Source organism: Argentina anserina, chromosome 2, assembly GCF_933775445.1.
Source record: "Argentina anserina chromosome 2, drPotAnse1.1, whole genome shotgun sequence".
NCBI classification, from domain to species: Eukaryota; Viridiplantae; Streptophyta; class Magnoliopsida; order Rosales; family Rosaceae; genus Argentina; species Argentina anserina.
This window is the reverse complement of record NC_065873.1, coordinates 13,253,258-13,267,065: the sequence shown is the minus strand read 5'-3', so window position 1 is coordinate 13,267,065 and position 13,808 is coordinate 13,253,258. Positions and strand designations below refer to the sequence as shown.

At 40.2% G+C, this 13,808-nt stretch overlaps 1 protein-coding gene and 1 non-coding gene across 2 annotated transcripts in view; both read left to right on the top strand.

The window, feature by feature from the left end:
• LOC126785208 (succinate dehydrogenase subunit 3-1, mitochondrial-like) overlaps positions 1–13,808 on the top strand; it is an 87,704-nt gene that overhangs the window by 28,649 nt on the left and 45,247 nt on the right. The gene's annotated exons all lie outside the window — the stretch shown is intronic.
• Positions 9,878–9,984, top strand: LOC126785545 (small nucleolar RNA R71). The gene has a single exon (XR_007671075.1). It is a non-coding gene; the product is annotated as a small nucleolar RNA R71 (small nucleolar RNA).

Here is a 13,808-nt window from a genome sequence, read left to right as displayed (position 1 = left end):
CAAGCTAGAGTGTTTGCAGTAGGTCAACGAGACACAAGAGTGGAAGATACCTTATCTATTTTTGACTACCTTGCTAGAGTATTGTTTGATACAGGAGCATCACATTCTTTTATTGCTAGTTCGGTAGTGGAGATGTTAGGATTAATTCTTACACCTCTTGGGAAGTCTCTTTCTGTCACTTCACCTCTTGGAGTGTCTCTCGAACTGGAGACAATCTACAAGGGTTGTCCTATTGTGATCGGAGGTAGAGAATTCTCTGCTTCTTTGATAGTGATCCCGGACCACACCTATGATGTGATTCTAGCAATTAATTGGTTGAGGCCGCAGCACGTATTGATCGATTGCTTTAACATGGTAGTGTTCTTCCATAGTCCCGGAGAACCAGTTTTTCGTTATCGTTGCCTCAAGTCAGATAATGCCATGAGAGCAGGAGTTTTTAGCATATCTGGAATCTGTAGATCAGAAGGTAACTATTGCAGACATTGTGGTAGTATCTGAATATAGTGAGGTGTTCCAAGAGATACCAGGGTTACCTCCTCGGAGAGTTGTGGATTTCTGCATTGATGTGGTACCCGGTACGACACCAATGTCAAAGGCGCTTTACAGAATGGGACAAAACAAACTTAAAGAGTTGGAGGTGCATATAGATGAACTATTGGACCAAGGGTTCATTAGACCTAGCGTCTCACCTTGGGGTGCATCGGTACTGTTCGTGCAAAAGAAAGATGGTTCTCTGCAGTTATGTGTGGACTACAGGGAACTGAATAAGGTGACCATCAAGAATAGGTATCTCTTGCCTAGGATTGATGACTTGTTCGATCAGCTTAGAGGGGCTACGGTATTCTCTAAGATTGATTTGAGATCTGGTTACCATCAACTTAGGGTGAATGAAGAAGATATATCAAAGACAGCTTTCATGACCCGGTATGGACACTATGAGTTTGTGGTCATGCCCTTTGGTCTGACAAATGCACCGGCTGTCTTTATGAGTTTGATGAACCAAATATTTAGCCCGTATTTGGATGCGTTTGTTGTAGTGTTTGTGAATGACATTCTAATATACTCCAAGTCTCAAGAAGAGCATGTGGTGCATCTGAGAACAGTGTTGCAAACCCTAAAGGAAGCAAGATTGTACGCCAAACTTGAGAAGTGTGAGTTCTGGAAGGGAGAAGTCAAGTTCCTTGGTCATGTAGTCTCAAAGGATGGGGTATTAGTAGACACGTCAAAAGTGGAGGCAGTGAAGAGTTGGAGTCGTCCAAAGAACCCTACTGAGATTCGTAGTTTCCTTGGTTTGGCAGGTTACTACCGGAGGTTCATTGAAGGGTTTTCTAGTATTGCATCGTCATTGACCAAGTTGACCAAGAAGGATGTTCAGTTTGTGTGGACAAAAGCATGTGAGGAGGCCTTCAACAAACTAAAAACTAGCTTGACCATGGCTCTTGTGTTGACAATCCCCACTAGTGGGGGCGGCTATGTAATTTATAGTGATGCTTCACTCCAAGGCTTAGGTTGTGTGTTGATGCAGTATGGAGAAGTGGTTGCGTATGGCTCTAAACAGTTAAAGGTCCATGAAAAGAACTACCACACTCATGATCTAGAGCTCGCTGCAGTTATTTTTGCTTTAAAGATTGATGGAAGCTCGATTACTCGACATCAATATTTAACCATGTAAGCATCATTAGTAGTATAAAGCAAGAGGGTATTGTTCACAAACTGAGGATCCAGCCAGGGATTAGGATCACAACACTTAACACGAATTCATAAAGATAATAAGGAGTTTGGTATATATGATCGGATTGAAAGATAAAAACAGAAAATAAAACCTAAACTAATATATACATGTGATCAACCAACCAACACACAATACATCACCAAAACAATTCACATAAAGAAATCGAAAACAAGTTCTATGTCTCTTTTTAGAATCATGTCAAGACCTCTTTATGAACACTTAAGGTTGGATCATGCAATTAGGGTTCTAAGCAGTAACCTAATTACATAGACACTTAACACATTCGATTAATACAAAGCAGCCCTAATCTAAATCTAACATGTTCATCTTCATCATGTAATTCCAAAGCCATGCACATTGAATTCATTAAGCATGTCACCTACTTAACCAACAACCATGCAATTCGAAATTTCACATATAAAAGAGTAAACATGTTCTTAGCATAAGTCTTTAATCCAACCTAAATATCATGCTACAAGCATAATCATAACACTTAGGAATCAAAATTGTTCATAGATAGTACACGTCAGAAACCAAAACAGAAAATTCATAAAACTAAAACAAGAATTCGCATCTTTATATAAATTGAATCAAGTATCTATTTCATAGACAAAATCGAAACAAGATTACTCTATACAAATCGCATACTCATCAAAGAACAAGAAAACCAAAACCGAATTTAAACATAGAGAGAATCATGGTTACACTTTATCAATCAAGCGATTCTACAAGGTATAGCCGTGACTTCTAAGGGGATGGAACCTCTTCACAAGTGTGATTGAAGGCTAAGGATGTTCGTGGAGAATGGTGGAATCAGTTTTAGGATTTCTTGGAAGGGTGAGGGACTGATTCGGTAGAGCTATGGTTTGTGCTTGCGTGCAAGGTTGATGATGAATGAATGGGGAGGCCGAGCCTCTATATATCAGAGAAAATAAACCCTCTTGTCGTCCCTTATGGGAGATAAAGTCCAATTGGGAAGCTGAATTCTTCTTTGTTATGGATTTTGATTCATGTACTTCAAATCCAACTTGATGTAGGAAACCAAATCCAATAGGGAGACACATATGGGTTGCACGGCATCTCTCCTTGCCCAACTAGAAATAGCTAGGCCGGCCTCTTCTTCTCCTTCTTCAACTCGGATATGATTTCCTTGTCTCACTAGGAATGTATCACGGCATCACTACTCCTTGTTCAAATAGGATTTGTCTTTCCTGAAAAGAAATTGACGATTAAGGAATAAGAAAGAATGAAAATAGGAAAGTAGAGTCCTAGTCGAGTAATGAATCCTAGCTCAATAAGGATTTCTAACACTTAGCACAATTTCATCATCAAATCATTAAATTTCGGCATAGCTCTACTTAAAACACACAAATGACAAATATGAACCTAAAACAACTAAATAAGAAGTAACAACGCATAAGAATAGGGCATATATACATTAAGAACGTCACACTTTGTACTCCTATCAACAACCCCACACTTAGACTTTGCTAGTCCCTTAGCAAACACTAAAAAGGGAAATCACAACACAAAACAACATCAAAGCAACTAAAACTAACGACACAACTAATAATGCCTTCAACATTTTGTCTCAGAGATCTTCAAACGAATAGCATCAAGAATAACACTCAATCGAAATAGAGAGGATGAATTCAATGGTTAATAAACATGAGATTTCGTTTAACAAGTAAGACATGGCAGAAACAAAGGTGATATTAAGCTCGACATGTTCAAAACAAGTTCAAATTCAACTCACAAAGGATATGCACTCCGAATCTTTTCTCTCAAGAACATGGCATATGCTTAAAAGATTTTCACACACAAGAGTTATAGACACATAGTGAAATCGAAAACCTCATGAAAGATACCAATCATATGCACAAATGAACCTAAACTATATGCTTACTCATGAAACAAACTCAACAGATCAAGAGCTACTCATTTTAAGAATCATGCGGATCTTTAGAAAAAGGAAGGCTTAGGCTCGGCATGGATATCATTTTTCAGGGTAAAGGAATCACAAAGGTCATCCTCAAGACTTAGCAGAGCAAAACTTCCACCTTATGTCGCCATACTCCAAAAAACAAGGGCCAAATTTCATCATGTTGGACCCATTCTTCACTTTAAACATTGTGAAAACGAACAAAGGCTAAAATATAACATTATTGAGTCTTCAACAAATACATCACAACTCCAAATTCACATATACAATTCCCATGTATGCCGAGATCTTCCTTTGTCATTCATTCTTTTTCATTTTTTTTCAAACCGTGCATCTATACTTTTTTCCTTCTTGTTTCCACACGGCATCATTCATTTCATTTTTCTTTTCATACTCTTTTCACGGATACTTACATACCATAGCATAACCCCACACTTGAATCAAATCATCACTTCATATTAACACCAAGAATCGGCTTTGTCAAGCCTTAAAGACAAGGTAGAGATATAACTATAGCAAGGATATAACATGTTGGTAATGAAAGAAGAGGCTTAACGTAGGCTCAAAGGGTTTAAAACTAAGGTGTCCCAAGCAGGGCTCAAATAGGGATACGGCTTTTTGGCTTAAAGTGGTGGAAATCCTAAAAAGATCCAACAATGCTTTTCAAAATCAGAGTATATTATGACATAAAGCTTTGAAAGTTTCACAAAGTAAGTTCTAGCATTCTCTAGTTCATTGCAATTCTATGGCATATGAATTGATCAAAATAAATGTAATGAGGTTATAAAGCCAAGAAATGATAGAATAAAACTCTCCAAAGAAAGACACAATATATGGTTCGAAACTCACATAGATTACATGAATTAAAACAAGGAACATGCTCATTCTGTACCTAAGTTTCAAAATCCTCATCTACTACATGTTCGTACAAAATCTACACATCGATTAACCATCAAATAACAATTAAGTTCATTTTAATATCATGATAATCTATCAACCATAAATTCAAAGATCAACTCATCCTAGACAGTTAAAGGCATACCTAGGACTCAAAACAAAAACAACTTAACAAAACAACTTAAAAATCGGAAAAAAACAAAACCAAAAATAACTAAAAATCGAAAAACAAAACAACAAAATCGAAACACATAAACATCAAACAATATAATTCAACGAATGATGTATACCACACCCCACACTTAAAACTTACATTGCCCTCAATGTACAATATGATAAGCAATGAAAATTAAAAAGAGATAAGGGATAAGAAAATGCAAACACTCGTTGATGGCTCCTTCATTGGCTTAAGTTTAGAGTCTATAGCCTAGACTATCTCCAAAATATCACTTGCTGGCCGTAGGATCAAGGAGAGACGTCTCCTCCACATTATGTTCCACGAAATTGTCATAGTGCGGCTTCAAGCGATGTCCATTGACCGTGAACTCCTTATCAATCACAACACCTGTAATCCTGATAGCACCAGAAGGAAAAATCTGAGTAACAACAAACGGTTCAAGCCACCTAGAACGAAGCTTGCCCAAAAACAATCTAAGTCGAGAATTAAACAAAAGAACTTTCTGCCCAACGACAAAGTGTTTCTTCCTAATCATACGGTCATGGAACGTCTTAGTCTTCTCCTTGTAAACCATTGCCAAATCATAGGCCTCATTCCTAATCTCTTCAAGCTCATGCAATTGCAACTTCCTATGCAATCTGGCCTCATCAATGTCCATGTTAAAATTCTTCACAACCCACCATACACGATGTTCAAGCTCCACAGAAAGATGGGACGCCTTGCCATAGACTAATCGAAATGTTGACATGCCAAGAGGAGTCTTGTATGCCGTCCTATAGGCCCAAAGAGCATCATTCAATCGTTGAGACCAATCCTTGCGTGATGGTCCAACAGACTTCTCCAAAATTCTCTTGATCTCACGACTAGATAGCTCCACTTGTCCACTTGTTTGGGGGTGTTAAGGCGTAGCAACCTTATGCTTGATTCCATACTTCTTCAACAACGCCTCAATGGTCCGGTTGCAAAAGTGAGATCCTCCATCACTAATGATAACTCTCGGCATACCAAACCTAGAGAAAATGTTAGAACAAAGGAAATCTGCCACAACTCGAGAATCATTAGTACGAGTGGCTTTGGCTTCCACCTATTTCGAAACATAGTCAACACAAATGAGTATGTATAAGAAACCATTAGAGCTAGGAAAAGGTCCCATGAAATCAATACCCCAACAATCAAATATTTCAACATATATAATCGGTGTCATAGGCATTTGATCCCTAGATCCTAAATTTCCCATGCGTTGGCATCTATCACAAGTCATGCAAAAATGATATGCATCTTTGAAAATCGTAGGCCAAAAGAAACCACATTCTAACACCTTAAGAGCAGTCCTACGTGAACCAAAATGTCCTCCACAAGATTCAGAATGGCAAAAAGTAAGTATAGGATGATGTTCAGATTCCGGGACACACCGTCTAATGATTTGATCAACACAATGTTTCCATAAGTATGGTTCATCCCAAACATAATACTTAGCTAATGCTTTGAGTCTATTCTTTCGAGCATGCGATAAAGTATCCGGAAATTGCTTAGAAACAAGATAATTCACAATATCTACATACCATGGCTCACTTATCTCAACTCGAAGGAGTTGCTCATCCGGAAAGCTCTCTTGGATGGCCAAGGGCTCGGCATCTCTCACCAAACGACTCAAGTGATCCGCCACAACATTGTCACTTCCCTTCTTGTCCTTGATCTCGAGATCGAACTCTTGGAGTAAGAGAATACATCGAATCAATCTCGGTTTGGCATCCTTCTTTGTCATTAAGTACTTCAAAGCTGCATGGTCAGTGTAAACAATAACTTTGGATTGAAGTAAGTAAGAACGAAACTTATCTAGAGCAAAGATCACGGCAAGAAGTTCTTTTTCAGTTGTGGTGTAGTTCTATTGAGCATCATTTAGCGTTCGTGAGGCATAATAGATGGCGTAGGGCTGCTTATCCTTCCTCTGCCCTAGCACAGCTCCAACTGCGTAGTCGGAGGCATCACACATCAACTCAAATGGCAAGGACCAATCCGGCGGTGCCATGATAGATGCCGAAGTTAAGCGCTCCTTCAAGGTCTCAAATGCATGCTTGCAATCATCATCAAAGTGAAATGGAACATCCTTTTGAAGCAATGAACTCATTGGTCTCGCTATCTTGGAAAAGTCCTTGATAAACCTACGATAGAAACCTGCATGTCCAAGAAACGATCAAACATCCCTCACACTTGTGGGGAGAGGTAAGTGACGCACAAGATCTATTTTAGACTTATCAACCTCAATTCCTCTAGATGAAACAATATGGCCTAAGACAATGCCTTGTGTAACCATGAAATGACATTTTTCCCAATTCAAAACCAAGTTAGTTTCTTCACAACGTTTAAGCACAAGTTCAACATTCTCTAGACATGTTTCGAAATTTTCACCATAAACAGAAAAATCATCCATGAAAACTTCAATTTTAGAACCAATATACTCAGAGAAAATGTGATACATACAACGTTGAAATGTACTTGGAGCGTTGCATAAACCAAAAGGCATGCGACGATAAGCAAACGTACCAAAAGGGCATGTGAACGTAGTCTTCTCTTGATCTTCCTCCGCAACACTAATTTGATTGTATCCACTATATCCATCAAGGAAACAATAGAAAGAATGACCAGCTAACCTCTCAAGCATTTGATCAATGAATGGCAACAACATATGGTCCTTCCTTGTTGTAGCATTGAGCTTCCTATAGTCAATACACACACGGTGACCGGTCACTGTCCTTTGAGGCACCAACTCGTTATCTTTGTTCTTCACTACCGTGATTCCCGACTTCTTTGGCACAACTTGAATGGGAGAGATCCACCTACTATCCGAGATAGGGTAGATTACGCTACAATCATGCAACTTAGTGATCTCGTCCTTGACAACTTGCATCATTGGTGGGTGAAGACGTCTCTGACATTCCTTGGTTGGTTTGGCACTATATTCAAGAAAAATTCAGTGTACACACATGGTAGGGCTAATTCCTTTGATGTCGGCTAGGGTCCATCCTATTGCCGTCTTGTGTCTCTTCAACACTTCAATCAATCTCTCCTCTTGTTCCTTGTTGAGTTCAAATGAAATGATCACTGGCAATGTATCCTCATCTCCCAAAAACGCATACTTCAAGTGGTCCGGAAGAACCTTAAGATCAAGCTTTGGAGCTTGCACCACAGAATGAAGATTCTTGTTAGTAGTTAAGAGAATTGGACTAGGAGAGACATAGCTTACCTCACGTGCAACCTCAAGAGAGGTAACGTTCTCTAGAATGAATGATGGCACGGCATCATTAGCTTCTAACTCCGAAATGTTAGAACCATCACTTGTAAATCCGGCCCCTTGAGCAATGGTGAGTGCCAACTCGTCATGTGCTAAGGTATCTAGATAGTTATCTGCAAGGGAATTAAGAATGTCAACTGAAAAACAATCACTTAATTCCAAAAGAGGATACCTCATGGCTTCAAAGATGTTGAAGCTAATCACTTCACCATCGAACTCAAAGGTGAGTGATCCACTAAACACATCAATTTTTGTTCGTGCAGTCCTCATGAAGGGACAGCCCAACAAGATAGGGACCTCCTTGTCATCTGCCTCAGTTGGTTCCATGTCAATGACATAGAAGTCTGCAGGGAAAATTCAGCTCGAAACCTGCACAAGAACATCTTCAACATAGCCCAAAGGGACTTTGTTGGAACAATCAGCCAATCGAATCACAACATTATCACGTTTCAAATCACCTAGACCTAGGTCCTCATATATATAATACGGCATTACATTGATTGATGCGCCTAAGTCTAGCATTATCTTTTCAAATGTCATGTTTCCGATTGTACAAGGGATAGAAAAACTCCATGGATCCTTAAGCTTTGGTGGTAGCTTCCTTTGTAGCACGGCAGAAACCGTCTCACTCATTATGACAACCTCCTTCTCTCGAGTCATCCTCTTATTGGTGCACAATTCTTTCAAAAACTTAACATACCTAGGATTCTGTGGTATGCATTCAATAAGAGGCATGTTCACTTCCCCCTTCTTGAAGATGTCGAGCATGGCTTGATCAGAGTCATCCTTCTTTTGCTTTGCAAATCTACTAGGGAAGGGAACACGAGGAAGATCATTAGTTGAAACTAAACCACTAGAGTTAGGATCCTTACCTTTGTAATGCATGGCATGATCTTCTTGGTCTAGAGGCATGGCATCATTAGCCTTATAGGAGGCAGGATCCTTCTCTAAGTCCTTGACATTGAAACTCTCGGCCTCTTGTCCTTTAGAAGGCACGACATTCTTGTTTTGCTGCAATGGAGCATCCAAGATCTTCCCACTTCTTGTCATCATGACTTGCACGTTCGGATGGTTTGGCTCGGCAACTTTCCTCCTTCATGGATCTTCCCCATGAAGTCGATCACTTATCCCATCTGCTTCTTAAGCTTGGTTATGTCCTTAGAATGAGCTTGTTGACCTGTAACTAAAGCTTGAGTAGCAGAGTTTAAATTTTGTTGCCCTTGAGCAAGGGACTTCAAAAGTTCATCATAGTCAGGTGCAGATGCATTATTCGAACCATGAACATTAGAGTTAAAGGGAACAGAACCTTGAGGTACCTGAGGCCTCACAAACAAACCTGAAGGACGAGGTCCTTGACCTTGAGCATTAGCCGGTTGAGCATTGTTGCTCCAACGAAAGTTGGGATGATCTCTAAGTCCAGGATTGTATGTGTTCGAGTAAGGGTCATACCTAGGCCTTTGTTGCCCCATGAAGTTCAACTCTTCTTCAGTCATTGCACCATTTGGACAATTCTCCGTTGTGTGATCTTTGAAAGAACAAATACCACATGGTTGAGTGTTGATGCTCGAACCATTGAATGCCTTGACTAGAACGTCAAGCTTCCTTTCTAAAGTAGCCATCTGATTTCTTGCATCAACATCATACACCCCACGGCTCTTGCTTCCTCTCTTTTCCTTGGAACTAAATTGGTGATTGTTGTCGGCCAAGTCATCAATCAAGGTGTAAGCTTCTTGACCGGTCTTGTTCATGAATGTGCAGCCACATGCCGAATCCACCATGCTCTTATTGATGGTGTCGAGTCCTTCATAGAAGAATTGCACCAAGTCATCCAACGAAATACCATGGTGAGGGCACTTCCTTTGTAGTTATTGAAATTCCTCCCATGCCTCATATAGTGAATCACCATCCTTTTGAGTGAAGTTCTAAATCTCCTTCCTAAGTCTTTTCGTGAGTTGAGCAGGGAAGAATTGCTTCAAGAACCTCCTTGTCATTTCGTCCCATGAGGTGATGATTCCAGCAGGCAAAGAGTACAACCAACGCTTAGCATCGTCCTTAAGGGTAAATGGAAACAAAATCAACCTTAAGTCTTCTTGAGAAAGATGATGAATTGATTGTAGCTTGCAAATGTCCAAGAACTCCCTAAGGTGAACATAAGGGTCTTCCATTGAGGAACTAGAGTACTTAGGCAGCTGCCTAAGCAATTGAACTGGAATGGAGAAGTTGGCTTCATCAGGTGGAGTGAAAGCAATGCATGAAGGTGATTCAGGTGTGGTGGGGATGAATGCATTCTTGAGTGCCATTGGAGTTAGGAAAAGGTCCCATAAAATAAATGCCCTAACAATCAAATAATTCAACATATATAATCGGTGTCATAGGCATTTGATCTCTAGATCCTAAATTTCCCATGCGTTGGCATCTATCACAAGTCATGCAAAAATGATATGCATCTTAAAAAATCGTAGGCCAAAAGAAACCACATTCTAACACTTTAGGAGCAGTCCTACGTGAACTAAAATGTCCTCCACAAGACTCAGAATAGAAAAAAGAAAATATAGAATGATGTTCAGATTCAGGGACACACCTCCTAATGATTTGATCAACACAATGTTTCGACAAGTATGGTTTATCTGAAACGTAATACTTAGTTAAAGCCTTGAGTCTAATCTTTTGAGCATGCGATAAAGTATCTGGAAATTGTTTAGAAACAAGATAGTTCATAATAGCTGCATATCATGGCTCACTTACCTCAACTCGAAAGAGCTGCTCATCTGAAAAACTCTCTTGAATGGCCAAGGGCTCGGCGGCTCTCACTAAATGGCTCAAATGGTCCGCCACAACGTTGTCACTTCCCTTCTTGTCCTTTATCTCGAGATCAAACTCTTGGAGTAAGAGAAGCCATTGAATCAATCTCGGTTTGACATCATTTTTCGTCATCAAGTACTCAAAGTTGCATGGTTAGTGTAAACAATAACTTTGGATTGAAGTAAGTAAGAGCGAAACTTATCTAAAGCAAATATCATGGCAAGAAGTTCTTTTCGGTTGTGGTGTAGTTTGGTTGAGCATTGTTGAGCGTTCATGAGGCATAATAGATGGTGTAGGGCTGCTTATCCTTCAGCTGCCCTAGCACGGCTCTAACTGCATAATCGGAGGAACCAATGTACTTAAGCAGTTGTCCAAGTAGTTGAACCAGAACGGAGAAGTTGGCTTCATCAGGTGGAGTGAAAGCAATGCATGAAGGTGATTCAGGGGTAGTGGGGATGAAAGCATTCTTGAGTGCCATTGGAGCACCGGCAAGAACTAGATTATGGTCCGCAATTGTGTCTGTCTCCGAGTCGAAGATGAAGGGGAAGAAAGCATCCTCCTCTTCTTATGATCTAGGTGAAGAGTTCAAAATTGAATTGCTTGGAGAAGTTTTGAATCCAAGAGTCCACTCGATCTAGAATCTTGTAAGTTTTTAAGTGCTTTAATTCGATCTTTGAGCTCTTGTGTTTTCTTAGATATAGCGGACATGCATAGTTACTGTAACACAAAAGTTAGAGAGTTAGCATTGAAGAATACAAAACGAAACAAGAAATGTGCCCTTCCTTAGTCATATACACGACACACTTATGGAAGAGGCACGACAACTATGTTGTCATGTTACACAGTTAGTTCTTTATGTTTACAAAGTTCATACAATTCACAGATTGTTTTTTCCGTTTCAATGATTGAACGATCGATTGATTCTAAGTTGTAAACCGAGGTGGACGTGTGGCCTAAGTATGGATGTCTAGACACAAGATCAAGTCTTTTTTTCAGAAGACCGTGTCGCTCAATTAGAGATAGTGAACATGGCACTCATTTGTTGAACTACAGAGACCGAACTCCCTATCGACTCTAACACCGAGATGTATGTCAATCAATAGTTCTCTGAGATCCATATTTGGTCTCATGCACCAGCGTAATAAAAGAGCATGCCCCTTACTTAACTGGACTTAACCTTGTGTGTTAGACAAATCTCCAAGTGTTAATAACAGTCGCCCTCGACCTCATGCAAATGCGAGAGCTAGCATGAAGGGTTAAGGCTAATATTAACAAAATGGACTTTACCTATTCCGTTCGATTTACAACCTACGACAATCATTCACTCAAGCATCAAAATAACAACCTAAGATATATTTACTATATGTACAACGAAACAAGATAAGAATATACAAATGTACAATATGAACAGTGCATTTGAAATTAAAAGTTAGGGATCCATCTTTATGGATCCCGGCAACGGCGCCATTTGATCGGTTCGATTACTCGACATCAATATTAACCATGTATGCATCGTAAGTAGTATAAAGCAAGAGGGTATCGTTCACAAATAGGGGATTGTAAGTCTTTAAGTGCTTGAATTCGATCTTTGAGCTCTTGTGTTTTCTTAGATATAACGGACATGCATAGTTCATGTAACACGAAAGTTAAAGGGTTAGCATTGAAGAATACAAAACGAAACAGGAAACGTGCCCTTCCTTAATCATATACACAGCACACTTGTGGAAGAGGCACGACAACTATGTTGTCATGAAGTTTTAAGTATACGAATCATCATATCACGTCCGAGATGACCCAGACAATCATGCCATAGCTTGTAAGCATCATAATCACAAAAAGACTGGCTAACTACATTAGATTCAATGGCACGTAGTGTGGTAAAGTACAATCCACTACTAACACGCGCAAACCACTCTAGAGAATGACGATGACGTTTAAATCCAGAGGTAACACAAAGATATTCTGTTCCATTCACAACTTTGGTGTTCAGGTGATAATTGTTGGTGCAAATATCCTTAAAACTGAGCAAGGTTTGATTCCCCTCTGGTGTATAAAGTGCATCTTTGACTATTATGGAGGTACCATTAGGTAGCAAGAATTGCGCTATACCACGCCCTTGGATCAATTGATCAGTCCTAAAAAGACAAGTCACAGAGGATTTGTAAGGAACAAATTTCGTAAAAAGTTGCTTATCCTACAAAAAATGTGTGGGTAGTTCCACAATCTGCTAAGCACTCGATCTCGGTTGACATCGACAAGTAAATTGTAAAAAAATAATTACTCTTTGAAAAAGACAAGGATAACATTTTCTAATAAAAGAGAAAAATATGAATACTAAGGGTCAAAACAAGTTGTGATCCCTTAAGCGTGCATAACAACATCATAGATATTTAAAAAAAATCACGTGAGAAGCATGATTAGGCACTAAAGAGTAAGCAATATGTTATTTGATCAAAACCTATGATCGGAAAAAGACAATGAAGGATTACATGTAGGGCCGTGCAGGGGCTGTAGCGGAGCCCTACAGGGGGCTCCGCAGCGCAGGCTGCAGGGGTGCAGGGGTCTACATGGCCATGTGTAGGCCTGCATGGTTGCGGGGCAGAGAAGCTGCAGGGCCGCAGGGAGGCCTGCAGGGTAGAGGCAAGGCCAAGGCAGTGTAGTTGCAGGGGTGCCGAGGTGGGGCAACAAGACAAGGGCCGTGCAGGCATTTGCAAGGCTGTAATGGGGAGCCTGCAGGGCTGTAGGGCAGCTTGCAAGGCTGCTGTAGGGGGGCTGCATAGCCGAGACAAAGGCAGAGCAAAGTAGGGCTGAGGCAAGGGGCTACAGGCCCGCGGGCAAGGAGTTTTGCAGGGCTGGCAATGGGACTGCGGTGGTCTGGCAAGATTTGTGGCGGTCCGGCGGCCGAAAAAAAAATCCTCTATTCTTTTCATTAACGTCTTTGAGGGGGTAAACCAAGTCGCATACG